General features: G+C 41.3%; 1 pseudogene across 1 annotated transcript; it reads left to right on the top strand.

Annotated features, from left to right (window-relative positions):
- Positions 1-5,203: 5,203 nt before the first annotated feature.
- LOC143548882 (phototropic-responsive NPH3 family protein NPY5-like) lies at positions 5,204-8,242 on the top strand (annotated as a pseudogene). Its single transcript, XR_013138034.1, has 4 exons — positions 5,204-5,699; positions 5,806-5,875; positions 5,956-7,072; positions 7,832-8,242. The product of XR_013138034.1 is annotated as a phototropic-responsive NPH3 family protein NPY5-like (transcript).
- Positions 8,243-25,179: the final 16,937 nt, after the last annotated feature.

Genomic DNA, 25,179 nt, shown 5'->3' on the forward strand with positions numbered 1-25,179 from the left:
ATCATCTCGACCTGAATCGAAGTAATTTAGGTTGGTTATTGGGTCTTAATTCTAGATTTTGGGTCAACACGAAAAACTCAACTATAAGTTTTGTTTTAATACTTGATATTGTTATTAGGTATAGGCACAATATACGTAAAACTCTACTGCGTTCTCGGGTTTAAAATACAAGGAAAGGAAATGATAAGATTGGATAGAGGAAGAAAGGAAAAGAAATTATATACTTAAAAGACATTCTCGAGTTAAAATAAAAGAAAAGAAAGTTTTTATTACATTCTTGAGTTAGATTGAAAGGAAAAGATAGAAAAAAAATTTATAACTTTACAATTATGTTCTCATGGAAACATGAAAAAAAGAATTAAAATAGGGTAAATTGGTAATATGGTAATGAAATATAAACGTTCCTTCATAATCCGGCTATATTTGGCAGGAAAGTTTTGAAGGAAAAAAGGCTTAACTTTTTTTTTCATTCTCTTTCTTTTCTTTTAATGAAAAAACTCAAGAATGAAAAAATAAAAATTTTCTTATTTTTTATTTTCCAATTCCTTAAATAAAAAACTCAAGAATGCAAACGTGTTCTATGTGGTCTCATTCCACCTATTATGGTCCTATTATGGTAGATTGAGTGTTTATATTCCCCTAGATCTTGATTTCAACCTCGTTTCAACAAAAAAGATAGAGATGGATGGTTGTGAGCCAAACAAACAATCAAACAATAATAAGATAGACAACAAAAGATCGACAACTATGATTTTCATTAAACCCTAATATGAATTGCATAACTTTATTTCTACCCCCGGGTGAGCTCCCATGGATTGGTGACTCACACAATGACCAACCCTTGCACATGAAGCCCTAACACACTATATTTCTCAGGAGCCTTGTTCTCTAAACTAGCCATCTCTGTTGAAGATATGTGAACTGTCATTAGCAGCACTAGGAAGTGTCGCAATATGTGTCGCCCAGTAGAATGAAACAATCAAATATTTTAATTGATTATATCATTACTAAATTTTAGACCTTACAATTTTTTTTATATATGTTCTCGATTTAAGGATATTAACAACCGTAATTGAATAGGAAATCACAGTACCAATCTAGTATGTTCATTTGAATTTAAGGCAGCGACCTAAATCACAATAATTCTTGTTCATGATTAATGTTTAATCGATTAGTTGGTTTAGTTGAGTTTATTATGGTATATTATGTTTATTAAATTATGGTTTTTTAGGTGATCCAATAACAAGTCCGGTTATAGTATCTTTGGTTTTTTTTAATGTTTATTGAATTACAGTATAACTTTTTTAAAATAAGTGATAATAACTTAAAATAATTTAATTTAATATTTCTAAATTTTTTGAAATCTCAAAAGATATTTACTCTTAGATGCCAAAAAATTTTAAGGATTGGTTTTAAATCTGTGGAGAGGTTGATCACATAAGATCAAATTAAATAAAATGATATAACGTGATTTATTTGTGGTGTATATAAATTACTAGTTTAATTCTCCCGTGTTACGGGAGTTTATTTAAACTTTTGTTTTTAATCGTTTTGCTAATTTATGATGATTATTTTGTTTTTTAATGTAGTTTTGTTTTAATTTAATACATATATATTAGTTTGTTATTATATTTTTTAACGTTTGGGTTTCATCAGTTGAGATGTTTATGTTTTTTAGATTTTTAACCAACAAACATAAATGAACACGAGCATGTTGATTTTTTTAAATGTACAAACATGAACACTAATAGTTGTCTAATGAAGAAAGAGGTGTTGATTTAGTTGATGATAATGGGTAGTATTGGAAGTTAACCGACGATGGAGATGATAGACCAGTAACGAAGAACATGTAAAGCAAATAAATTAAATTAGGGTTTGATAATGAAAGTGTTTACCAATAAATGAGATCTTATAACCCATTTGAGGGCTATTAGAGTTTGGTAAGACACATAACCCGTGAAAGTTATTATTTGATAATTAAGGGGTTATTTCACAAATAAATGAGATGTTATAACCCGTTTAAGGGTTATCCGGGTTTGGTGAGACCAATGACCCGTGAAAATTATTATTTGTTTATGAAATAGTTTTACAATTAAATGAGATGTTATAACTCATTTAAAGACTATCCGGATTTGGTGAGACCCATACCCACGAATTCAGGTTAAATGCATGAGAAGCCTCCATTTATAAATTAAGCAATCTTGTGACTCTAGAAAATAGGGGGAACAACATGAGAGCGACACCTATGATTTTATGGCAGATAATTATATAGATAGTTAGATTAATTAATATTTGTAAAAGAAATTATATAATTCGAAAATGATGGATGACACACATCCTTTATTGATATTATTTAATTTTTATAGGTAAACTAGCTAGATTAATGTTTTTCGCTATATATTCACTGTTTTTATATATTAACTTTCACCATACTCCACCAGTTAACCTTAAAGAAATGCTCATTTTTACTTTTTTTATATATAAGAGTTTATTACCCGAATGCTTTTTGTAGTTGACATGTATTACAAGTTTGTTTCCCACTTTTCTAAAATTATAAACTGGTCTTTAATTGTTTGTTTGCAAATTGCAGCACCGATGCTCCCTAGCATGGTTAATTGTTAATTCTTCAATTAAGCCATGTGAAATAATATTTTGCCTTTAATGATATTTTTAAAGTTAATTAAATTGGAAAGTCATTCATCCTTGATTTATTGAGGGGACACCACTAGAGTTTGTTTTATGAGTAAACCGCGCTTTCGTTCCTATGACTTATCCAAATTTGTGATTTAGTTTAATAGTTTAAAATTTGCGATTTTCATCCCTGTGGTTTCATTTACTTGCAGTTAAACCCGAATTCATTAACCCGTTAAGTCTGGTCGTTAAACCCATCAGTGTGCCCCTCACGTGAGGGGTAACTTTGTCCTTTTTTCTCCACAAATAAACCCTAGTTCTAATTCGTAAGCCCCCTTACGTGAGGGGTTGGGGTGTATTTGGTGAAAAAAGGAAAAAAATTGCCCCTCACGTGAAGGGCGTGTTGATGGGTTTATTGACCAGACTTAACAGAATTAGTGAATTCGGGTTTAATTGCAAGTGAAATGAAACCACATGGACGAAAATCGCAAATTTGAAACTATTGGAATAAATCCACATATTTAAACAAACCACAGTACACTCTTGTTTTATTGATCTATTGAAAAAGTATTCATCATCTTGTTGATGATTTAAGTGAGAATGATATCTTAAAGCATTCAGAACAGCTCATCTATTTATATCTTTATAATTACACTAAATTTTTCGTCTCATATACAATTAAATAATACTTTGAACATCTTTATCATTGTCTTTTCTCTCTTCTCCGCTTACAACCACTTTCAAGTATATTAAATAATAATTAGAGGATGGACAATGTTCCTCCAAATTTACTCAAAGTTTACCCATCTCTTAAAATTTCCTCTCTTCTCCACTCACAACCACTTACCATTCTCTACAAGTTTTAGAGATTTCACTCATAAAATTTATAAAAGAGAATGCTCTTAACATGTGTTATTATTGTATTTGGGTTGGGATAGTCTTTGAGGATATTTATTATATTCACGGTGAATGTTTTGAGGATTCATAAAGACTAAACTATGTTGAGACGGTGTGTTGAAAATGTGATCACTACATTTGCTTAGTGATACGAAGTACTTGGTGATCCCTACCCCTTATGTAAAAGGTATTGTCCTCCTTTCTATAGTTGGCTGACCTCACATTTGTATTAGACTTTGATTCCTCTTTATATAACAATTATAATATTTTCCCTTTGTACCATTTACGTTCGGTATGTGTAAATGTTAAATGGTTAGTGCTAAACAATACAAAAGTTATCTTTTGTTTAGCAAACAATCATCGAGTAATACAATCTAGACCCCTTGTTTAAGTGACCTTATTGGGTTGGTTGGTGACTTGGTGTCATAAACATACAAACAAAGTCGGATTAGATAAACCTTGTAATAAATATTATTGAGGAAGCATTTGAACAACGAAACACCACCATTGTTGTTGGAATTCTCTAGTGAGGCCAAGTCTAGGGTTTCAATGTGCATACATTAATCCCGAAAATGGGACAATCGACAAGCCTCTTGCATGAAGCCAATCCTTACATTGGCCTGCATAAACCTACCCGATGAGGATTCTCACATAAAAATGAGATTTTAAAGGGCTAAGAGATACATAATTCAAAATTTAGTGTTTAATAATGAGGGTCACATATCTTTTTAATTTGTATCCAGCATATTTAGCTTCCATATTCACCACCATCGTTGTTGACCATCGCCAACCCCTTGGTCTTCACGCATAGGGGTTGTGTCATATACGAGGTGTAAGCTTCAAAATGATGACAATTTAACAATGAAATGCGTGTAAAGTTGAAGCGACAATGAACTCTATTTAATTTACTATAAAGGTCTTTAACTTTCTTTTAATCAAGTCGTGTCAAATTAAAAGTCTACATTCTTTGTCGGTTAAAGTATTATGTTTAACCAACAATGAACTTTATTTAATTTACTCTAACTTAAGTCTTTAACTTTCTTTAAATCAAGTCGTGTCAAATTAAACGTCTACAATCTTTGTCGGTTGAAGTATTATGTTTAACCGACAATGAACTTTATTTAATTTACTCTAACTTGAGCCTTTAACTTTCTTTAAATCAAATCGTATCAAATTAAATGTCTACAATCTTTGTCGGTTAAAGTACTATGTTTAACCAACAATGAACTTCATTTAATTCACTCTAACTAAAGTCTTTAACTTTCTTTTAATCAAGTCATGTTAAATTAAATATCTACTTTCATTATCACACTTGTATGTCACTAGGAATCAAATAAAAGGCAAACTAAGATATGATATAATTAGTTATGAACATGGGTTGGTAAAGAACAGCTAAGATCCAAGACCAAAAGTTTTACTTTTACCAACATTCTGATCAAAAGCATTGGCTTTTTGCGAGAACAGAGTGTTGCTTTAGTGGCTGGAAAACATCTTTGCTTTTTCTTACCTATTATCAATCAAAATAAACAAACAAACTCATTCATTTCAAAGCCTGACTGCATCTTTACTGCTTGCTTCTTCCTGCTTCACCATTTCTTGTGTCTTTTCTTTATTCAGGTTTGTTTCATTCATATACCTACCATATGTATACCATGTATGCATTAGCATTATTATTATTATCTAGTTATGATCAAATCTTGATATGAAATGAGTTTATGGTTTGTTATATTAATAATCCTTGAAACCAAGTTATTGGTTTCTATGCAAGTCCACATTTAAATGTGTGCATAGTGGTATATTCTTGTAAAATAATAATATTAATAATAATAAATAATAAAAGTTTATGCTTGTTTGTTGCCTACTGATATAGTGGTCCATTTAAACTCACACCAAGATCAATTTTTGGCTCTTTTTGCAGGTACCCACCCTTTCATTGATAAAAGATAGATTTTGTGGATTGTTGAGCTTAGATCTTGATATTTGTTTCCACCTTGTTTATTTCAAGAAATCTTGAAACCAATTATTCAATTCATCCATTTTTATACCCATTTTGTTAATCTGATCCATTTAAACACAGAGGATCTTAGATACATTTGTTAGGTGTTCATAATGAAGTTTATGAAACTTGGATCAAAGCCAGATTTGTTTCAATCGAGTGGCGATAATACTCGGTCAGTTTCGACTTATTTTGTGAATTTTTTGATCTTTATGTTTATCATTTAACTTTAAAACCCCAAATCTTAATGTTTTAAAACTTGTGTTATTGTTTATGTTTAGGTATGTAGCAGCTGAGCTTCCTACTGACATAGTCGTAAACGTCGGTAACATCAAGTTTTATCTGCACAAGGTATTCACTAATTTCATAATAATTTGTTAAGAAATAATAATCTTTAACATATGAAAACATACCTTGTATGTACTATGTAGTTTTCGCTATTGTCAAAGAGCGCGCGTTTACAAAACATATTAGCAAATTCAAGTGACGAAAACAACACCGAGCTTGAAATCCATGATATAACCAGGCGGGCCGGGGGCGTTTGAAATATGTGCAAAGTTTTGTTACGGTATGACCGTCACGTTAAACGCTTACAATGTGGTTTCGGCTAGATGTGCAGCGGAGTATTTAGAAATGCATGAAAGTGTAGAAAAAGGGAATCTTGTTTACAAAACTGAAGTGTTTTTGGATTCGAGTATTCTCAAAACATGGAAAGATTCGATTATTGTTTTCCAAACGACAAAATCTTTTCTTCCGTGGTCTGAAGAGTTAAAAGTTGCGAATCGTTGTTTGGATTCAATATCTTCAAAGGCTTCAATGGAACCTTCTCGAGTTGAATGGTCTTATACTTATAATAGAAAGAAAGTAATGAGTGAAAACGGGACCGAGTCACCACTTTATAATGGTGTTAGGAAACAGTTAACGGTTCCAGAAGATTGGTGGGTTGAAGATTTGTGTGATCTTCATATTGATTTGTATAAACGAGTTATAATGACGATTAAGGCGAAAGGAAGAGTGAGTCTTGAAGTTGTCGGTGAATCTTTAAAAGCTTATATGCATAGAAGGTTAAAGAAAGGGGACGATGTGAAAAACCGTTTCTTGATCGAAACGATTCTGTTTTTGCTACCAACAGAAAGAAATAGTGTTTCTTGTGATCTTTTGATTCAGTTACTGCAAGAATGTGTTCGGTTAGATTGTGGGAAAACACAGACGGATGAGTTGGCCAAACGGGTTGGTCAACAGCTGCAGAATGCATCGCTTGGGGATCTAGTGACACTTGATGTTGATTTGGTTCAAGAACTTGTGAAGGTTTTCATGATGCAGGATCAGGTTGCTGATCACGGTGATGAACTTGGGTTTCTAGAAGTCAAGTTTGTTGATTCGGGAGCGAAAGTCAAAGTTGCTAAGCTTATCGATTGTTATCTTGCTGAGATTGCTAGAAATCCTGATTTACCCTTATCAAAGTTCACTGATCTTGCGGATATGGTGTCGGCTCTATCTCGGCCTTCACATGATGGAATTTACCGCGCGATTGACATGTTTCTTAAGGTAAATTTATAGAAAATTTCATGTTAAATTTGACTTCTGACTCATTTGCTTAAAAAAGTTCGCTAGCTGAGCTGGCTTGGTCTGTAAACAATCTGAGCCCGAGCCAAGGTTGGCTTGTGGCTCGCTTGTTAGCTGGTTTATTGGCTTGTTTAAATTAGTATTGATAATTTGTAGCTCGTTGGTTCAGCCTGTAAACAAGTCGAGCCGGCTCAGTCTGTAAAAAGCTAATGGCTGGCTCGAAAAAGCTCGTTAGCTGAGCCGGCTCGGTCTGCAAACGAGCATAGCTTGAGCCAAGGTTGGTGCTTGCTTGTTAGCTGGCTCATTGGCTTGTTTAAATTAGTATTGAAAATTTGTGGCTCGTTGGCTAATTAGCTGACTCATTGTCTCAGCCTGTAAGCGCGCCAAGCTAAACTGGCTCGTTTGTAACTTAAAGACGTATGGCATTTTTTAGTAGTTTGAAAATCACTAAATATTGAAAATCTTGTTTGGCTCGATTAAAAGTAAAAGCCGAAATTTAATATATATAAATTATGAATTTTGTAGTTTATAATTCCATATTGTGTATAAATTGTGTATAAATTGTGTATTATGTGGGTGTACAAATATATCAATACGATTAATAAATATAATATATATATATATATATATATTTGAAAAATAAACAAGCGGTTGTACACAAGCCGAGCCCGAACCCATCCTGGCTTGTCTTGGCTTGTCTTATGAGTTGTGATAATAATAACATAATCTTGAATTCTGTAGGAACACCCGGGAATCAGCAAAATCGAGAGGAAAAAAATCTGCAAGCTGATGGATTGTAGGAAACTAGCAGCAGAAGCTTGCATGCACGCGATCCAAAACAAAAGACTCCCGTTACGCATCGTTGTGCAGATCCTTTTCTTTGAACAGATGCGGGCCACCACAACCGGGAGCTCAAGATCAGCCACCACAAACAACACAGAAGAAGAATGGGATTCAGTGCCAACAAGTGAAGAACTCAAGACATTAAAAGGTGAGTTGGCTTCTTTAAAGATTAATGAAGGCGGAAATAATGACCGAAAGTCAAAGGGTATGCATATTATGTCGTCAAGAATATTGTCAAAACTGTTTTCGGGTAATGAAGAAACACTAAGCGACCCCGGGCAGATTACGGATAATCTGGGGGTTAAATAGATGTTTCCCACGAGGGTTAGGTCCGGCAAGATGGTTATTCTTCTGATGACCTGCAAAACAGACACCGTGAGCTCGTCACTGAGAAGGGGGGGTACCTCCTTGTGACCACCATCCGGCGTGAGAATCAGACTAGATTGCTCTTGAATATAAGTGTATATTAAGAGAAATGACTAGAGCAGATATCAGATAATATATGGAGATATAAGATGATGATATAAGATAATGATACCGTTCCAAGGTGTTGGAGTATTTATAGCCGAAGGTAGGTTTCCAAGCAGGTACAACCGGCTGAATAGTATTCCTGTTCTACCAACTGTGGGCTACGCACGTGCCATGCTGATGGTTGGTGGGTAGGCAGCGGCTGATAGTGACCAGGCCGGCTGTGTACTATTCCTTTTCCACCAACTGCAGGCTATGGACGTGCCCCGACAGGGGTTGGTGAGTAGGCAGCGGCTGATAGTGACTTTAAGTACTAGAGCGTGCTGCCCGTCGTACTGTTGTCAGTGAGCTGTCGTAGCTTTGGTCAGATCTTTTGTCCATACCTTGGCAGGTACAGTACAAAAGATCCTCCAGTATCATACGGACTGGCTCATTTGGGCGGGAGTGTTCCCGGCTTTGGGCGGGAGTGTTCCCGGCTTGCTCATTCCTTCTTCAGGTGACTACTGAATTATTTGAGAGTTAGTGCCTTGTGCGTGTAGCCTTGCTGTGCGGGTTGCCTTCCCTGATGGCTAGTATCCGTAGCTGCGGGAACAGGCGGAGTACGTCGACCATTGGGAGGCGTTTCCTGCGGGAGCAGCTTGCGTACTGCGCGTAAGGACGTCGCGTCTCTGAGCATGGTGGGTCCTGCGGATCCAGTTGGTCTTTGCGCAGACGTCCCTCTAAGGTGAGTCTTGCGGGTCCAACCGCGCAGACGTCCCTCTAAGGTGAGTCTTGCGGGTCCGACTGCGCAGACGTCTCTGTTTGAGGTGAGTCTTGCGGGTCCAACTGGGCTCTGCTGGGACCTACCTCTTCAAGTCCCCCCAGTCCAATGTTCTTCTCATGAATTGTTAATAAGTGAGGTGAACTTTTAGACTCAAGCAAAGGGGTTTTGAAAAGGGTTTAGTTTTAAGGTTTTCCATGGGGATTCTTCCCGCGGAAGTCCTAATGTCACGTTCAGAAATTCCCGACTTTTCTGCTTGATCTTTGGATATGATGCGGGTAGGTGTGTAACCTCCTCGCAAGTCGGGAGTGTTGAGTTTCACTTGTGTAGATTCTCCACGGGGTTTTGGTAGTTTTAAACATAGTGATCAATTATGTTAAACAACCAATTCTGTCTTGGAGCTTCCAACAATCTAATTCTCAACGTTCCCGATATGCGGAGATGTTATTTCCCTTTCCGCAAGCATGGCCCAGAAGATCCTTCTTGGTTTAAATTCCCTGCGGAGTGCTAGGTATGTGAAGGGTTTTGCCTTGACACTGTACCCGCACTCGTCTTATAGTTACTTTACTTCCAAGGTATTCCTGGCGTCAATTCCCTGCAGGTGCTAAGTATGTGAAGGGTTTTGCCTTGACACTGTACCCGCACCCGTCTTATAGTTACATGGTTGCCGAGGTATTCTTGGCTTCAATTCCCTGCTGGTGCTAGATATGTGAAGGGTTTTGCCTTAACACTGTACCCGCACCTGTCTTACGGTTACTTGGTTACCAAGGTAAGGGGGTATAGTCCCGCTTACTTTTGAATCTTTTTGAATCTTTTTGAAATTCGAAGAGTTGGTGAAAGGATAAGAACAGTCCAAACTGTTGAAGGGACGGTTACGTCGTCCGACGGTTTCTTCTGACAGTTTCAGGACGTGCAGGAAGTTATGGCGACGTGACAGTATATGGTCATTCCAGACGCTCTTTCAGGCGCGTGGGCGCGAGTTTTCGGGCGCGTGGCCGCGAAGTTTACGGCGCACGTCCTGTCGACAGCTGTTGTCAGCTTGCTTTTTCCACGTGTCATAGTTTCATTGCACCTGCGTTTTCCTCTCTTCCGCATTAAATTCATCGCATTCATTGCGATGAGTATATAAAGGGAGGAGAGGATGCATCTCAACTCACAGTTTCACTTCTTCTTCTAAGCGATTTCCGGCGAATACTCTAACTTTTGTCGAGCATTCTCCTGAAATCGTTCTTCTTTCCATCTTCCAAAACATGTCTTCCATTCGTGATCCTGAGGCTATTGCCGAGGAGTCCGAAGTATACACCGAGAATCCGATGTCCGCGTCTGATAAGGATGATAAGATATGACAAACTGAAAATCTTTCTTACTTTTTCAGGCACTCATCACGACTTGACTCAAATTTTCGGGACGAAAATTCTTTAACATGGGAATGATGTGACAATCGTCAATTTCAGGTTAACCCCGTTAACTCAACTCCGTTAATTCAAACTTTAAGATCGTTGAATCTATAACGCATACTTCATTACATTTAAACTAGGGTTTAAATGACGCTTAACACTTACTACATGTGTAGTCTTTCGGGATTTGCACCGAAACGCAAACGAGTTGACGCGAACGATTGATAAATAAAAGACAAACGTCAAAACACTAATTATGTGATTATTATGTGTTAGATATATGTGTGTTACTTGATTGTTATGTGGAATGTTAAACAAGAAACAAGAACCAACTAATTAGGCTAGAGATGTAACATTTGGAAGTTTAGGGACTAGAGTGTAACTTGTATATCTATAAATATAACCTTAACTACAAACCCTAATCTATTTTCTAAACCCACAAGACCCGATCGGCCCCTCCCTTGTTCTCTCTTGGCTGCCGTCCACAAACACACACACATACACCATCAATTCAAGCCTTTGATTGAAGAACAAAGTGCTAGGAAGGTATATTTGATCATCCTCCACATCCTTGTTGACTGAATTTGATGTTTGTTGGGTTAATAACAAACCCTAGCTGGCCGATTTTGTTCATGCATATGATTAATATGATTGTTGTTATTTGGATAATGAATTGATAACTAGTTTGATAGTATTGCATGTTAATTGTTGTGTCCTTGATTGTGAGTTCAAATAAAACCCTAATCTTGTAGGTATGGTGAAATTGATATGCATGGATAGTAGTTATAGTGTCTAGAGGGTTATATGGATGCATGATAGTTCATAGATTGTTATTTTGTTGAGTTTTGATGTGAACAGATTCTGGACAGAATGTATATACGATGTTTAACTGACTGTAACGAAGTGTAAACGTGAAAATTGATTGAGATTGTGGGTACTGCAGTAAACTAGGTTGAGTCTAGTTTCTATGAAGTATAAATTCGTAATTTTTGGATAAGTGGAAGTATACTTTTATGATTTTACAAAAAACGTGATGCAAAGCTGAGCTGTTAGACCTGCTGTTAGGTTATGTTGTAAATATTATATCTCATGAACTACGAGACCAATTGGGTTGGTTCCACTTCTGGAGGTTGACTCACTGAGTTAGGAACCAAACCCAAGTGGTCTTGCATTTATTGGATTTTTCGTTTAACGGGAATTGCAAATAACATTCTGATGTGCATGAATCTGACTGATATAAGTTAGCTGTAATGTTTTGATCATTATGAACAATCTATATGGAATAAAAATAAGATAAAAGATGTTCTGGAAACCTAAGATATGTATGCTCCTGTGGTAATTTTTGGTAAATTAATTGAGACGTTATAATCGGTAAACTAGTGCAATCTTTCAAGTAGAAATTCTGTCATAACGAAACTAGCTGCTGAGTTGTATAGGAATGCATGAAATATGATAGTTTTTATATAATTGTTGTATTTTGACCAAAATACCCTTGCGGGGAATAGTTGCTAGTTGATTGCCATGAATTGACCAAATTGCCCTTATGGGGAATAATGGTTAGTTAGTCTTTGTTTGTTGACCAAAATGCCCCTACGGGAATAATTGCTAATAAGTATGTTATTAATACGTGACACGAAAGTAATTGCTCACTCATGTATCGTATCACAATTTTACTTGTTTAAGTCACACACGATTCACAAACGAAACACGAAACATGTTACGTGCATAGGTATTATGTGCCGAGTCTAGAGACTCGTTAAACATTCCGATACTTAGAAAATCTCTTTGTTATTTTAGAACGCTAGAGAGTTTTCTACGACGCGCATCACTCGGTGATCTAGATCGGATATTCTTCGCAAACAGTGAGTTCACTTACCCCACTCTTAAACTGTTTTCAAACGTTTTTCACTTGGGGGAGATAACATACTCCGATAAACATATTTTCTGAGATAAACGCATATGAAAGATTTTGTTATAAATTATATATCACTTGTAAAGGCTAAGCGGCATACGTAACATTTGAAGTCCCACACATCGGACCGGTTAATATTTGGAATAGCGAGTCACTTTTGGGTAGTACTACTGGGTTTGACAAACCCCACCCGACGCTAAGCTCAACTGGAGGTTGAGTGGGTGTAAATTTTGGCTAACACTTACCATGGTCTGGAGGACCTGGTGACGGGCACTTGATAAACAGTCAGCTTCGGTCGCGAACCACTTAGCGATACTTGTTGTATAGATTAGCTACCTATCGATATATAATTTGACATAACACTATCTGGTAATGCAAAACACTCAAACGCTGTAACGTGGTTACACACTTAAACGCTGTAACGTGGTTACACACTTAAACGCTGTAACGTGGTTACACACTCAAACGCTGTAACGTGGTTACACACTCAAACGTCGTAACGGGGTTACGCAACATTTAAACGTCGTAACGAGGTTACGCAAAACGCTAAACGATTTATCTTATTTAACTTGTGAACTCACCAACCTTGTGTTGACACTTTTAGTATGTTATTCTCAGGTAGCCGAGGCGGGCGCGCGGTTTAGGAGCATACATTAATGAAAACACTTTTATTCTGCAAACTTAATTTTAACAGTTACATTTGGTTTTAAGTCGTCCTGCGTGACGCAGCTTTTGAATTAAGGTTTTACGCTTCCGCACTTACTTTCATTTAAACGTTTTTCTTTGGGTTGGTTATAACTAATGATTCCGATCCTGCCAGTTCACACCCTCTGACGGTAAAACTCCGTTAGTGGATTTTGAGGGTGTGACAGATTGGTATCAGAGCCATTGGTTATAGCGAACTAGAAGCTGCATGCATACTAGACTATAACCGCGACGACCCATTAGTTATAATGATACGCACTGCATAGGTTTGTGTAGTCTTGAAATCTTATTTCTTTACCTCCTTCACTCATACGCGCGCATATACACGGCTTACCTGTAGAAATGTCGACGCCACCCTCATCATCATCCGATTCGATGACGCATGCTCACGGGAAGGAACCGCAGTTACCTACTGCCTCGCCACCCCGTGTAGTCCCGGAACTCGAAGCTCCTGCACCAAAGAGGTACCGCCTATCCGGAGGCTTGTATGACAACAACGTTAGCTGGGAATGGTACCCCAACATGATCAGACGTATGGTCTACCGTGAACAAGTTCCCCCATTGCCTCACCCGAACCACCCTGCTTACCCTAACACCCTACCACCCATAACCGAACCTGTGGAGCGAGTTCTCGCAGCTGTCGGTTCTTGTTTGGAGCGTGATGTGGGTTACATGCGCTACACGAGAGAGAATGTTTCCAGACTGTTTAAAGACGGAACCGAGACTCAGGAGGAGATTGCCCGCACGGCAGCGGCAATGAAAGAAATACAAGAGACTAGTAAGCAACAAACGAAGGTTATGATGAAGATGCAAGCCGAGATGATAGACTTGCATGAGCAACTCCAAGAAGCAAGGACCCGAACCGAAATAGCACTCGAGCGTTGCGATGACCTACAAATGCAACTTGCTCAGAACGCAGCAGAACCTGAGGCCGAGCCCGAGGCAGAGCCTGAAGTAGAACCTGAAGAAGATCCCGAAGAGGAGCCTGAGGAGGATCCCGAGGAAGATCCCGAGGAGGAACCCGAAGGAGAACCGGAGGAAGAACCGGCTGAGCCAGAGGCACACTCAGAGGTGTCCCCAGACGATGTGCAGATGTGCAAATTCTTGGATTGGAACTGGCTAACGCGATGAACTGGGAGGAGTTCAAGAACATGATGCGAGAGGAGTACTGTCCGAGAGAAGAGATTTCGAAGTTAGAGTCAGAATTTTGGTCGCTGAAGATGGTGGGCTCAGAAATTGAAGCCTACACTACTCGTTCTCACGAGTTGGCTGTGATGTATCCGCGGATGGTGGATCCGCCGAGTAAGAGGATTGAAATGTACATTGAAGGGTTAGCACCGCAGATTCAGGGCATGGTGACGACTTCCAGACCAGCCACGATCCAACAAGCGATCCGTTTAGCTCACAAACTGACGGATCAGGCTGTGACCCAAGGTGCGTTACCACCTAGGGGTTCGACCACTAAAGCCCGTGACAACCCGAGTAATGACCACGTCAGCAACAGTAACAGCAACAGCAACAGCAACCCGAACAGCGGGAAGAGAAAGTTTGACAACACCAGATCTTCATCCTCGAACCTCCCACCGCAACACCACTACCGTAAGCCCGAATTTACTCGGAGTTTCAACACTCAGAATCACAACAACAACAACAACGGTAGCGGGCAGGTTTCGAGCGGATATGTTGGGAAATATCCAAAGTGCAACAGGTGCAACTTTCATCATGTTGGTCAATGTGACCGTGTCAAGTGTCAAAGATGCGGAAAGATAGGTCATCAAGCGAAGGAATGTAGAGGAGACCTTGCGGCGAAGGGTGCTCCTAAGCCACCGATGACGACTAAGGGATGTTTTGAATGTGGACAGGAAGGTCATTTCCGGAAGGATTGCCCCAAGCTGAAACATAATGACAACAATGGGGGCAATGGAAGTGGCAGTAATGGTGGAGGAAATGGCAAAGGAAGAGCGTTTGTGATTGGATCAGGTCAAGCCCACAGAGATCCGCATGTGGTGTCTGGTAAGTTCCCTGTAAACGATTGTTTTGCTTCTGTTTTGTTTGACACTGGAGCTGATAGGAGTTTTGTGTCAAAGGCCTTTAGCCAACTTTTAAACCTTACTCCAACCCCGTTAGACGCTAAGTTTCCTGTTGAATTAGCTAACGGTAAAACTGTAGTAACAACTCATATACTTGCGGGATGTAAGTTGAAACTGTCAGGTCATGTCTTTGACATCGACCTTATTCCTTTTACGCTTAGTAGTTTCGATGTCGTTGTCGGCATGGACTGGTTATCCGAGAACCGAGCGGAGATTATATGCCATGATAAGATAGTCCATATTACCACCCCTTCTGGCGAGATCATTTCGGTCCGAGGCGAGAGAAGCGGCATGACCACCAGCGTCATTACCCTTTTGAAGGCACAGAAGTATCTACGAAAGGGTCATCCGGCAATTTTGGCGCAGATTGTTGAGAAACCCGCGGAGGAGAAACGAATTGAAGACATACCGGTTGTGCGAGACTTTCCGGAAATTTTCCCGGAGGATTTGCCCGGACTCCCTCCTATTCGTTAAGTCGAATTTCAGATCGAGTTGACACCCGGTGCAGCACCCATAGCACGAGCCCCGTATCGACTCGCACCGGCGGAACTTCAGGAGTTGTCCACTCAGTTGCAAGATTTGTTGGATAAAGGTTTTATCCGACCTAGCTCATCGCCATGGGAAGCCCCTGTCTTGTTTGTCCGAAAGAAAGACGGGACTTTCCGAATGTGCATCGACTACCGGGAGTTGAACAAGATGACAGTCAAGAACCGTTATCCTTTACCCCGAATTGATGATTTGTTTGACCAGCTTCAGGGATCGAGTTACTACTCGAAGATCGATCTACGATCCGGTTATCACCAGCTGAGAGTGCGCGAAGAAGATATTTCAAAAACGGCTTTCAGAACACGGTATGGTCACTACGAGTTTTCGGTTATGCCTTTTGGCCTAACCAACGCACCAGCCGTATTTATGGATCTCATGAATCGAGTATGCAAGGCGTACCTCGACAAGTTCGTGATTGTTTTCATCGATGATATTCTCGTCTACTCCAAGAACGAGACTGACCACGAAGAGCACTTAAGGGTAATTCTGGAACTATTGAAGAAGGAACAACTGTATGCTAAACTCTCGAAATGTGAATTTTGGCTTCGCGAGGTTCACTTTTTAGGACATGTGATCAACGAGAATGGTATCCATGTCGATCCCGGTAAGGTAGAGGCCATCAAAAACTGGGAAGCACCTAAGACTCCGACTGAGGTGCGACAATTCCTAGGACTGGCCGGCTACTACCGGCATTTCATCGAGGGATTTTCAAAAAAATTGCTCAACCCCTCACCGCTTTGACCCACAAGGGCACTAAGTACAACTGGGGTGACGCGCAAGAATCCGCTTTTCAACTGTTGAAAACCAAGCTTTGTAGCGCCCCTATTTTAGCTCTCCCCGAGGGAACGGAAAACTTTGAGGTACACTGTGACGCATCTATACAAGGTCTCGGTTGTGTGCTGATGCAACTCGAGAAGGTTATAGCCTACGCCTCTAGACAACTACGGGTTCACGAGAAGAACTACACGACCCATGATTTGGAACTCGGAGCTGTAGTGTTTGCTCTTAAGATATGGAGGCATTACTTGTACGGTACCAAGTTTACCATTTACACCGACCACAAGAGTCTCCAACATATCTACGATCAGAAGGAGCTGAACATGCGACAGCGTCGTTGGGTCGAGCTGCTTAAAGATTATGATTGTGCCATCAAGTACCACCCTGGCAAGGCCAATGTGGTGGCCGACGCCCTCAGCAGAAAAGAAACAGATAAACCCAGACGGGTGAGAGCATTGCAACTCACGATTCATGCCAGCTTACCCGATCAGATTCGCGATGCGCAACTGGAAGCTTTGAAAGGTGATAATTTTCCATCGGAACTCATGCGGGGCATGAGCAAGCAACTTGAAACCAGATCGGACGGGGTCCGATATTTTGAGAACCGGATTTGGGTTCCACGATACGGAGAGTTGAGAACTCTAGTGATGGACGAAGCTCACAAGTCCCGATATTCTATCCACCCTGGCTCAGATAAAATGTATCATGATTTAAAGGAACTTTACTGGTGGCCGAACATGAAAGCCGACATTGCCACCTACGTGAGCAAATGCTTGACTTGTGCCAGAGTCAAGATAGAATACCAGAAACCATCTGGTCTACTGCAACAACCGGAACTCCCAATGTGGAAATGGGAACACATCTCAATGGACTTTATTACGGGTTTGCCTAAAACACCGACGGGATGCGATACCATCTGGGTGATCGTTGACCGGTTGACTAAATCGGCACACTTCCTAGCGATTAAGGAAACAGACAAAATGGAAAGACTGACTCGTGTCTACATGAAGGAAGTAGTGTCGAGACACGGAGTGCCTGTCTCGATCATTTCCGATCGAGATTCTCGTTTTACCTCACACTTTTGGAAGTCGCTGCAAAGCGCACTGGGCACACGTCTCGATATGAGTACCGCATACCATCCTCAGACGGATGGGCAAAGTGAACGGACTATTCAGACCCTGGAGGATATGTTGCGTGCATGCGTTTTAGATTTCGGAAAAAGTTGGGAACCCCACTTACCCTTGGTAGAGTTTTCGTATAATAACAGCTACCACGCAAGTATTAAGGTAGCGCCGTTTGAAGCGCTGTACGGACGGAAGTGTCGATCACCACTCTGCTGGGCAGAGGTGGGTGATAGCCAAATCACTGGTCCGGAACTGGTACTCGAAACTTCGGAAAAGATTGTTCAAATCCAAAATCGCATGGCAGCAGCACGAGATCGCCAAAAGAGTTACGCCGACAAGCGCCGAAAACCTCTCGAATTTCAAGTAAACGATCGAGTGTTACTCAAAGTCTCACCCTGGAAAGGTGTGGTTCGCTTTGGTAAGCGAAACAAACTCAACCCACGATATGTTGGTCCGTACCGGATAACTGAGCGCATTGGTCCGGTGGCGTACCGACTGGACCTACCAACAGAACTCAGTGGCGTACACGATGTATTCCACGTATCAAATTTGAAGAAATGCCTATCTGATGAAACCCAAGTAGGCCCTTTGGAGGAACTACAAGTTGATGAACAGTTACGGTTCATTGAGGAACCAGTCGAGGTTTTGGATTGGGAAACCAAAACGCTCAAACACAGCAAAATTCCAATTGTTAAGGTTCGTTGGAACTCGAGACGTGGACCGGAGTTCACATGGGAACGCGAGGATCACATGATGAAAAAGTATCCTCACCTTTTTGAAGGGCTAACCAAACACCGAAAACCGCGAAACCCGGCAAACCGTCAAACATCACCGGAGGCATGAACTAAATTTCGGGACGAAATTTCTTTCTACTAGGGGATGATATGACAAACTGAAAATCTTTCTTACTTTTTCAGGCACTCATCACGACTTGACTCAAATTTTCGGGACGAAAATTCTTTAACATGGGAATGATGTGACAATCGTCAATTTCAGGTTAACCCCGTTAACTCAACTCCGTTAATTCAAACTTTAAGATCGTTGAATCTATAACGCATACTTCATTACATTTAAACTAGGGTTTAAATGACGCTTAACACTTACTACATGTGTAGTCTTTCGGGATTTGCACCGAAACGCAAACGAGTTGACGCGAACGATTGATAAATAAAAGACAAACGTCAAAACACTAATTATGTGATTATTATGTGTTAGATATATGTGTGTTACTTGATTGTTATGTGGAATGTTAAACAAGAAACAAGAACCAACTAATTAGGCTAGAGATGTAACATTTGGAAGTTTAGGGACTAGAGTGTAACTTGTATATCTATAAATATAACCTTAACTACAAACCCTAATCTATTTTCTAAACCCACAAGACCCGATCGGCCCCTCCCTTGTTCTCTCTTGGCTGCCGTCCACAAACACACACACATACACCATCAATTCAAGCCTTTGATTGAAGAACAAAGTGCTAGGAAGGTATATTTGATCATCCTCCACATCCTTGTTGACTGAATTTGATGTTTGTTGGGTTAATAACAAACCCTAGCTGGCCGATTTTGTTCATGCATATGATTAATATGATTGTTGTTATTTGGATAATGAATTGATAACTAGTTTGATAGTATTGCATGTTAATTGTTGTGTCCTTGATTGTGAGTTCAAATAAAACCCTAATCTTGTAGGTATGGTGAAATTGATATGCATGGATAGTAGTTATAGTGTCTAGAGGGTTATATGGATGCATGATAGTTCATAGATTGTTATTTTGTTGAGTTTTGATGTGAACAGATTCTGGACAGAATGTATATACGATGTTTAACTGACTGTAACGAAGTGTAAACGTGAAAATTGATTGAGATTGTGGGTACTGCAGTAAACTAGGTTGAGTCTAGTTTCTATGAAGTATAAATTCGTAATTTTTGGATAAGTGGAAGTATACTTTTATGATTTTACAAAAAACGTGATGCAAAGCTGAGCTGTTAGACCTGCTGTTAGGTTATGTTGTAAATATTATATCTCATGAACTACGAGACCAATTGGGTTGGTTCCACTTCTGGAGGTTGACTCACTGAGTTAGGAACCAAACCCAAGTGGTCTTGCATTTATTGGATTTTTCGTTTAACGGGAATTGCAAATAACATTCTGATGTGCATGAATCTGACTGATATAAGTTAGCTGTAATGTTTTGATCATTATGAACAATCTATATGGAATAAAAATAAGATAAAAGATGTTCTGGAAACCTAAGATATGTATGCTCCTGTGGTAATTTTTGGTAAATTAATTGAGACGTTATAATCGGTAAACTAGTGCAATCTTTCAAGTAGAAATTCTGTCATAACGAAACTAGCTGCTGAGTTGTATAGGAATGCATGAAATATGATAGTTTTTATATAATTGTTGTATTTTGACCAAAATACCCTTGCGGGGAATAGTTGCTAGTTGATTGCCATGAATTGACCAAATTGCCCTTATGGGGAATAATGGTTAGTTAGTCTTTGTTTGTTGACCAAAATGCCCCTACGGGAATAATTGCTAATAAGTATGTTATTAATACGTGACACGAAAGTAATTGCTCACTCATGTATCGTATCACAATTTTACTTGTTTAAGTCACACACGATTCACAAACGAAACACGAAACATGTTACGTGCATAGGTATTATGTGCCGAGTCTAGAGACTCGTTAAACATTCCGATACTTAGAAAATCTCTTTGTTATTTTAGAACGCTAGAGAGTTTTCTACGACGCGCATCACTCGGTGATCTAGATCGGATATTCTTCGCAAACAGTGAGTTCACTTACCCCACTCTTAAACTGTTTTCAAACGTTTTTCACTTGGGGGAGATAACATACTCCGATAAACATATTTTCTGAGATAAACGCATATGAAAGATTTTGTTATAAATTATATATCACTTGTAAAGGCTAAGCGGCATACGTAACATTTGAAGTCCCACACATCGGACCGGTTAATATTTGGAATAGCGAGTCACTTTTGGGTAGTACTACTGGGTTTGACAAACCCCACCCGACGCTAAGCTCAACTGGAGGTTGAGTGGGTGTAAATTTTGGCTAACACTTACCATGGTCTGGAGGACCTGGTGACGGGCACTTGATAAACAGTCAGCTTCGGTCGCGAACCACTTAGCGATACTTGTTGTATAGATTAGCTACCTATCGATATATAATTTGACATAACACTATCTGGTAATGCAAAACACTCAAACGCTGTAACGTGGTTACACACTTAAACGCTGTAACGTGGTTACACACTTAAACGCTGTAACGTGGTTACACACTCAAACGCTGTAACGTGGTTACACACTCAAACGTCGTAACGGGGTTACGCAACATTTAAACGTCGTAACGAGGTTACGCAAAACGCTAAACGATTTATCTTATTTAACTTGTGAACTCACCAACCTTGTGTTGACACTTTTAGTATGTTATTCTCAGGTAGCCGAGGCGGGCGCGCGGTTTAGGAGCATACATTAATGAAAACACTTTTATTCTGCAAACTTAATTTTAACAGTTACATTTGGTTTTAAGTCGTCCTGCGTGACGCAGCTTTTGAATTAAGGTTTTACGCTTCCGCACTTACTTTCATTTAAACGTTTTTCTTTGGGTTGGTTATAACTAATGATTCCGATCCTGCCAGTTCACACCCTCTGACGGTAAAACTCCGTTAGTGGATTTTGAGGGTGTGACATAAGAGTACTGCTGGCGAGTGCCAGTGTGCTCTTTCCGTCGACCTGTACCAGTACATCGTCAAGAAGTTCATGCTCGAGCCTTTCGAGCCTGAGGTTCCTGAGTCTCACCAGACGGTGTATGATGCCCCCAAGGGCAAGATAGGGGTGTATGCTGCATTCTTCGTCTATGGGAATCTGAGGTTCCCATTGACGAAGTTTGTGTACCGTGTTTTGGAGAGACACGGTGTACACCTAACGGAGGTGCACCCGATGGCGATCACAAAGGTTCGCCATTTTGAATGGGCGTGCCATATTCTGGGCGTTGAGCCCCTCGTCGACCGCCTGATGACCTTCTACTCCTGGAGGTGCATCCAGGGCTGGTATACCTTGGTCAATCGGATCAAGGGTTTGAAGATCTGCGCTACCGAGCGCAGTCTTCGTTCTTGAAAACGGGAGTTTTTCTATGTCTCCGCTCGCGTCGTCCCCATTGCGATGACGTTCAAGAACGAGAGGGCGCTCCCTAGCCTTCACGCCTCCAATTACCAAGAGGCGGAATGGTTCGCCAAGATCTCCCAGATCCAGACTCCGGTTTACCGCTTTGCGGAGTCTGGGATGGTGATGCTTGGGATGAGCCGGGTATGGAAGGATGCTGGGGCAGAGGCGCCACAGATTCCCATCGTCCTCGAATACGGTTTGAACTCTATCCCTTACGGTATGCTTCATATCTTTTTGCTGATTTAGGGTTTTTCTTCTAACCGCTTTTCTGTTTATTTTCAGAGGGGAACAATTTGCAGTCGCTTCTGCAACCGCGTGAGAGCGGTGGTCCCGCTCGGCTGGGTACTCGTGCTCTCGACGAGAACGAGTTGCCCATCTTGGAGCAAACGGCGGATAAGTTCGTGGAGGTCTACCCGCCGGGCCACGAGATTTTGAGCGCCAGGCGGCCAGGTAAGGGACTCTTTAACCCTCGCCCTCTCAATGCTCAAACCTCTGCTGGAATTCCTCTAATTTTGTCATCTTCTGATGAGGAATCCACAGATGGTCCTTTATTCGTGAGGAAGAAGAAAGCTGCCGGCGTGAAGGGCAAGGCGAAGGTTGCTTCCCCTGCCGATCAGGGGAACCGGTCTGAGTCGGAGACCGAAAGTGAGGAGGCGGCGGGGAACCCTGGTGGTGGTGAGACAACTGTCTCGGAGGTTGAGACAGCTGTCACCTCCGATCCGCCCAGTACGACGACGGTGACCGGCGTGAAGAGGCCGGCTCCATCGGGTTCGTCCCCTCCTGTCAGAACCTTCAAGCTCAAGAAAACTCGTAAGTGTAAATTAATCTTACCCGCAATTCTTTCCGCCATTGTTTTTAATATCTTGTCTTCATGCAGGCGTGGATGCTACCGCATTCCAAAGTGATGCGAGGAGGAGCAGTTCTGGACCCATGACGATAGGTTTGGTCAACCTACCCGAGGAGATGACCCAGGCGGCTACGCCTGTTTGCAGTATTGGTTCAGTTGCTCATCCTGTTGAGGCAACTGTTCCAACTGTAACATCATCCCCGCCTGCTGTCAGTGCGATCTTCACGGAATCCTTCACTGAGCCGGCGGTGATTGTTTCCGCGGGCTCCTCCGCAGCGGCGGCCACGGTTGTGAGTTCACCTCCGATGGTCTCTACCGCGGCGGCTTCAACCGTGCCTCCGGCACCGGCGACTACCTCGTCCCCGGCCGGTTCAGCAGGTATGTTCGGGGCTTCTAGCCAATCTCTGCCTCCTTCCCATCTGCCTGACCTCTTGGATGGTTATCCGTTAGGTTCGGGTGATGGGTTTGGCGGCTACCGGCCTGTTGTCGACCCTACAGGTGCGTAGGGTTATTTTGGCCTTTTTATATTTTTATCATCTTTTCCTAACTGCCTTTTGTTTTTGCAGTGTCGGATTCGAATGAGGTGTATGTTCCACGGTGGAACATCCGCCGGGGAACAAATTTCGGACGGCTATGGACTGCGTCGAGTGGGCGCGTCACGCGGCCCCAAGTGGCGCGTTGGGGGAAGCCATGTCTAGCTACCAGGAGGGTAGGCTGACAAATGAGCTTCGGATTCTCCTTGCCCGGATGCAGCCGCGCGTCGAGTTGCTTTGTCGTGAAAACGACAAGTTAAAGGCTGCGCGTATCCAAGAAGTGGCTCAGGCGCGGGCTATCCGGGAAGAGAACAGGAGACTTTCCGCAATTGCTGCGGAGAAGGAAAAGGCCTTCAAGGCCCTCGAGGTTGAAGTGCAGACCCGGCTCGAGGCCCGTTCCAAGGCTACCCAAGCTGTTAACGAACAGCTTCGGTTGGCTAAGGAAACAGCGGAACGCGACCGAGAGGGCCACCAAGGCTGAAGCCGTTGCTGAACCTCTGCGCGCCGAAAATGAGGAGCTTAAAGCCAAACTAGAGAGGCTTCAGCAGGCTCATGATGCTTTGGCTATGGAAGACGCCAAGAAGCTTCAAGAGATCTTGGATCAGAGGGGTATGCTTGACCATACTGAGCGTAAGCTGAAGGGCGTTGAAGAGGCTGCTGCTAAGGAAGTGTTGCTTGCCAACCTTAACAAGAATGAAGCCGAACGCGCCCGTGACCTAGCTCAGGCTGCCCTCCAAGAAGCTCTGATTACCAAGGAATGGCTTCTACGAGAAGCGTTGTCGCAGGTATGCGTAGCTTCATAATATCTTTACGCTTTTCTTTGTGCTTAGAAAATGTTTTGATACTTGTATTTTTTCTTGTTGTAGGTTGTGATCGAGTCGTCACGAATACATCTTATGACGATGCCATGAGCGCAACCCTCAACGCTTCCCATGAGGATGGGGAAAAGGCTGGTTTCTTGCTTGGTCTGGGGTTTGTTGAGAAGGGCATCCCGCCTTCCAACTTCCCTCTTTATGACGTGGACACTGAAGCTGCCTATGACCAAGCAGTGAACCAGTATGTTGCCTTCCCGCATCCGGTGGTGGAGAAGGTGAACGAAATTGCTGCTGCTGATGATGGGCTAACCATTCTCAAGACTTTCCTTGAACCGCCACAGCCAACTGATCGTGCGGGTACAAGTGGGTTTGGAGGGAGTGGTCCTGAAGTTTGAATCTTGAGATCCCTTCCCACCGTTAGGATAGATTTATATTTCTGTAGGCGGGTAGATACCCGGCCATTCTTGTAATGTTTGAATTTTTTTACGAAATATAAATGTTTGTGCGGGTAGGACCGCCACTTTCACTGGATGACTTGCTTTATAAACGCTATATGACTTGCTCATGCATATTATAGGTTAATTTGGCACTTGTTTTGCCGCATAAACAATATATGATTCGCTCGTGCATACTTTAGTTTAACTTAGCAATTTTCCAAGTGTTTTGAATAAGTTAACCGTTCGACGCGCGGTTGTCAATAGGTTAGTGTTCAGTTTCCTCTATCATGATTGTGCGGGTAGGACCGTCACTTTCATTTAGTGGGATGACCAATCTTCACCTATAACTGACCTGCGTGAAGGTTTGCCGTTTTTGTGTTTATGCGGGTTTTGCCGCCGTCCACACGCAACGACTTCCCCACTTATCTATGCGGTGAATACCGGCATATCAGTGTTTTGGATAAGTTAAACCTTTCGACGCGCGGCTGTCAATAGGTTAAAGTTCAATTTCCTCTATCATGATTGTGCGGATAGGACCGCACTTTCATTTAGTGGGATGACCAAACTTTACCTATAACTGACCTGCGTGAAGGTTTTCCTCATCTGTTAGAAATTTTTGCCGTTTTTTGTGTTTATGC

Source organism: Bidens hawaiensis, unplaced genomic scaffold (assembly GCF_021521415.1).
Source record: "Bidens hawaiensis isolate Kalapana, Puna unplaced genomic scaffold, B.hawaiensis_p1.1 tig00015291_1, whole genome shotgun sequence".
NCBI classification, from domain to species: Eukaryota; Viridiplantae; Streptophyta; class Magnoliopsida; order Asterales; family Asteraceae; genus Bidens; species Bidens hawaiensis.